This window comes from Sceloporus undulatus, chromosome 3, assembly GCF_019175285.1.
Source record: "Sceloporus undulatus isolate JIND9_A2432 ecotype Alabama chromosome 3, SceUnd_v1.1, whole genome shotgun sequence".
Taxonomy (NCBI): Eukaryota; Metazoa; Chordata; class Lepidosauria; order Squamata; family Phrynosomatidae; genus Sceloporus; species Sceloporus undulatus.
In genome coordinates this window covers 216,563,323-216,568,473 of record NC_056524.1, presented here as the reverse complement: position 1 = coordinate 216,568,473, position 5,151 = coordinate 216,563,323, and the positions used below count along the sequence as shown (strand labels likewise).

The 5,151-nt window shown below is 42.5% G+C and overlaps 1 protein-coding gene across 1 annotated transcript in view; it reads left to right on the top strand.

The window, feature by feature from the left end:
- Positions 1 to 2,839: 2,839 nt before the first annotated feature.
- UGGT1 (UDP-glucose glycoprotein glucosyltransferase 1) overlaps positions 2,840 to 5,151 on the top strand; it is a 70,745-nt gene continuing 68,433 nt past the window's right edge. Inside the window, 1 exon segment of the mRNA XM_042458505.1 lies at positions 2,840 to 3,058. The gene's annotated coding sequence lies outside the window, so the exon portion shown is untranslated.

Below are 5,151 nucleotides of genomic sequence, written 5' to 3'. Positions count from 1 at the left end.
CGCCCACCTTGGAGACACGGGACCCGGCGATTGGCTCCGCGAAAGGCCTCCTGGGAGTTGGAGTCCGAAGCCCGAGCCGCCTCCTCAGGCTGCTGTCGCGAGATGTTGAGGGAAGACAAACCGAGGCGATTGGCTCTTCGGAAAGAGGCAGGGCGTTCACGGGTTCGCTCCGCCCACCGAGCAGCGGATTGGCTGGCAGGCTTCGGAGCGCTTCGGAGAGAGAGAAGGAGCGCCTCCGCTGCCTTAGGAGATGGCGGGAAAGGAGAGTGGGAGCCACTGTCTCCACATGAACAGCCCTCACTGTCAGGGAGCTCCTCTGATGTTGAGCTGAATCTCTTTTCCTGCAGCTTGCATCCATTGTTCCGCGTTGTAGTCTCTGGAGCAGCAGAAAACAAGCTTGCTCTCTCCTCAATATGGCATTCCTTTAAGTATTTAAACAGGGCTATCATATCACCTCTTAATCTTCTCTTCTCCAGGCGAAACATCCCCAGCTCCCAAGTCGTTCCTCATAGGGCAAGGTTTCCAGACCTTTCGCCAATTTAGTCGCCCTCCTTTGGACACATGGCTCCAGTTTCTCCACATCCTTTTTTAAATTGTGGGGCCCAGAACTGGAGACAATATTCCAGGTGGGGCCTCACAAGAGCAGAATAGAGTGGCACTATTACTTCCCTTGTTTATCTAGACACTATACTTCTATTGACGCAGCCTAGAATCGCATTGGCCTTGTTAGCTGCTGCATTGCACTGTTGACTCATGTTCAATTCGTGCTCTACTCTGACTCCCAGATCCCTTTCACACGTATAAGTCTCCTTAAGCCAGGCTTTCCCCATCCTATATCTGTACATTTCATTTTTGCTGCCTAAGTGCAGTACCTTACCAGCTAGCTCTGGTGCCACAACAAACCATGCTTCCCAGAATTCCATAGCATTGAGCCATGGCAATTAAGGTGGGGTCAAACCAGCTTATTTCTGCCATACAGATGCAGCGAAGATCTTGAAAGCCTCACAGCCTTTGGTTGAGCCAAGACTATTCCTACTTGGCCTAAGAGAACTTGCAGAGTTGTTGAATGAAAAGATCATACTCCACTTTGAACTTCTTGGGGGTGAAATGGGGCATAACATAATAGTATGGCCCTGTAGTAGTGAAAACTGACTCACCATTTCAGCATCTTCTTGATCTTGACTATTTTTAAGAGAAAGGGCTAGCAGACACCGCTGAACAGTTAAAGCTGCATAAGGAGCCAGGAATCTAAGCAACAGAAAAGGACAGCCACGTTTTCCTGCTTAATGCCACCTGATGCTGTTATCGCTTAGAAAAAGGCAAAGATTCCCTCTTATTCATTAAATACCCAACGTCCAGAGTTTGAAGATTAAAACGAGAACAAGTTTTTATGATTGGTTTGCAGAGCAACACGACTACGTCAGAACGTGTGTTGCTCAGATTGGCCTAGCAAAGAAATGACAGGCTCCCAAGTTCTTTTTTACACGAGGGCAGAGCCTCTGTACTTCATTCCTATATTCAGAATCCAACATACATTATATATATGTAAAGCCAGACAAGGTATGGCAAAAAGGCAGAAAGGAATACCTCATACATACATAGAAATATCCCAACCAACTGTCTCTCACAGACATGGAATAGTATATGGAGCATTCTGCATCTAACACTTGATATCTCTTTGTTAGACAAAGAGAATCTTCTGGTCTCAGTTCAAGTTTCCTTGAGAATTTAATATTGAGAAATTAATCTCAATTCTTGCGTCTTCATTCAATGCCTCAACAAACTACAGCCCCCAGAATTCTGCAGCATTGAGCCATGGCAGTTCAAAGTGGTGTCAAACCGGATTATTTCTGCAGTGTGGATGCAGTCTTAGCCTGAGCCATTGGGGGTGCCTTTGCTCCTTAATCAGATCCTGCATACCTTTCCATTGCACTAATTCTAACATTTTATACTAATGTTATTCATACATTGTAATTCCCATGTTTGTATGTATATATATGGACATAAAAACAAGCAAAATTAAAGCTATATTTTTAATTTAACAATACTGTTAATGCGTGCAGCTTAGATGTATTTACACGTAAACAGTTTCATGTGGTCAAAGTGAAAGTTTGGTAAGATTTGATGTTTTAACAAAATTTGTAAATTTTTTTAAAATAAAAAAATTAAAGTTTTAATTTAAAACAAACAAACCAAAAACCCCTTGTGTCTTCTCTTTTTTCCTCCCACTGAGCCTCACTCCCATCTCATTTAACTTCACTACATTTTATGTGGATTTATATTTTATTTGGATATATTTTATGTGATTTTATATAGAGAGACGTTTTAATTGCTTGAATTGAATTAAATTTGAAATATCCCAACTCCACAAACTCTCTCTGCCCAATTTTTTTAAAACATTAATCTTAATTTTAATCTTGATTAACTAATCTTAATTTTGTTTTATTCTAGGTTATTTTATTTATTATTTAATTATTATTTTAATTTTAATTTAAAACACTTTTAAAATGTTTAAAAATAAAATTAAAATAATAAATAATATTAAAATAATACAAATAAATAAATTTAAAAATTTAAAATAAATCCTTCTATCTTGTGAGCCGCCTTGAGTCCACATTTTTTGAGAAAGGCGGCATTTAAAAAATGAAATCATTAAATATGGGGGAGTATTGGGATCGCCCACCCCCGCATTTAGGGTGTCACTTGGTACAGTCCCTCACCTCCCTCCGCCCCCCTTTTTAGGTTGCCACTTGGTACGGTCCATTTCTCCTCCCTATCGCTTTCCGCGGTCTTTTTCACTCAGCGCCTAAGAAACAGTTTGGTCTCCAGCCTGAGGGAAGATATGCCCTCAAACAAAATGGCGGCGGCAGCTTCCATCCATAGCGATCGTCGTCGTCGTCGTCTCTATGCCGGCGGCCGGCAAGGGACCGGAAGCGGAAGCGAGCTGTCAGGAAACTGAAGCAGCCGCGGCGGGCGAGAGCAGGAAAGGAGCGTGGCAGCCGCTTACAGGTGTAAGACTCCGCAGCCACCTCCGCCTCCGGAGAAGCCATAAGGAACGGTGAGCGGGGAGACTCGGCGCTAGAGCTGCTTCCTCAGAGGGCGGCGGGGCTCGCGAAGGCGGGAAGAGGGTTTCAGTGGTCCCCAAACTGTGCCCTTTAAGAGATTGTGGACTTCATCTCCCAGAAGCCTCGGCCATGTTGGCCAATGGTGTGGGATTCTGGGAGATGAAGTCCAAAAAAACCCCTTAGGGAACACAGTTGGGGGGACCTCTGTATATAAAGGTTAGTAGTGGTCCCCAGACTGTGGCCTTTAAGAGATTGTGGACTCCATCTCCCAGAAGCCTCAGCCATGTTGGCCAATACTATGGGATTCTGGGAGCTGAAGTCCAAAATCTCTTGGGGACTATATAAAAAAGTTTGCAGTGGTCCCCAAACTGGGCCTTTTAAGAGTTTTTTGGACTTCATCTCCCAGAAGCCTCAGCCATGTTGGCCAATGGTCTGGGATTCTGGGAGATGAAAAACCAAGAACACAGTTTGGGGGACCACTGCTTGAAGGGATCCTGAGGGTCCCCATGGAGGAAGAACTCCACTCCTTCAGGCCCAGATCTCTTTCTCAAGAGCGCTCAACCTAAGGATAAAGGAAGAGCGGGCAGAATAGGGGAATTTCAGCACAGAATAAGTAAGGAGATAGTAGAAGAATACCTGGTTAATCTCCAGGACCAGATGGACTACATCCAAGGATATTAAAAGAACTGGCAATGTAATATCGGAGCCATTGGCAATAATATTTGAGAACTCCTGGAAAACAGGAGAGATCCCAGCAGAATGGAGGAGGGCCAGCGTTGTTCCCATCTTCAAAAAGGGGAAAAAAGAGGATCCCAACAATTATCATCCAGTTAGTCTGACATCAGTACTAGGAAAGATTCTGGAGCAGATCATTAAACAGAGAGTCTGTGAACATCTAGAAGGCAATGCCATAATCACAAAAAGTCAACACGGGTTTCAGAGAAAGAAGTCATGCCAGACAAACCTAATCTCTTTCTTTGATAAAATTACCAGCTTGGTAGATGAAGGGAATGCTGTGGATATAGTATATCTTGATTTCAGTGAGGCTTTTGACAGGGTTCCCCATGGCATTCTTGCAAACAAGCTTGTAGAATGTGGGCTAGACAAGGCAACTCTTACATGGATTTGTGATTGGCCGACTGGCCGAACCCACCTTAGTCTGTAGAATCAGTATGTAGAGAGATCTTGTAGCACCTTTGAGACTGACTGCAAGAAAGAAATTGGCATCATGAGCTTCCAAAGGCTTCAGTTTACTTCTTCAGGTGCACTTAGTGGAGTGGAAACCAGGGACATACATATATATGACATTGGTATGTGAAGAATTAAATTATTATTATTATTTGTTTATATCCTGCTCTTCTCCCAGGACTAGGATTCGAGGCGGCTTACAATATTAAAAACAAACAATATATTTAAAAAACATACATAAATAGTACATAAAAACAGAATTAAATTACTATAATAATTAAAACAAATAACATGTTAAAATATCAAATATTTTAAAAAGATAAAAATGTTTAAAATACATTAATAATAAATACTCCTTCGTTTCCATACAATCGTGATACATTTTGGGGGCCTGGTGGCGTTGCTGGGCTCCTTTTATTCCAGCTTACCCAAAAAGGTAAGGTACTGCAGCAAAATTCAGATGTACCCGTGTTAGTCTCTAGAATCAGTATGTAGGGAGAGCTTGTAGCATCTTTTAGACTGACTAAAAGAAAGAAGTTGGCAGCATGAGCTTTCACAGACTTCAGTCTACTTCCTCAGATGCATTTAGTGAAGTGGAAACCAGGGACAGATATATATGCCATTGGTATGTGAGAATGTCAGTTCAAATTCAAAATCCTTTGTATGTGGAAATGAAGCAGCAAGTCCAATTTTTACTGTTGTTAAAACTGGACTTGCTCCTTCATTTCCTTACAAAAAGGATAAGGTATAGCAGTGTTAGTCTGGGAAAATAAGTCTGGAAAGGGATCTTGTAGCCCTTTGGAAACGCACTGGAGTAAAGAAGTTACCAGATGTCCTCACCACCAAGGAGGACAAGGCACTGCCAAAATATAGGACACTCAGGAAAGAATGTAGGACA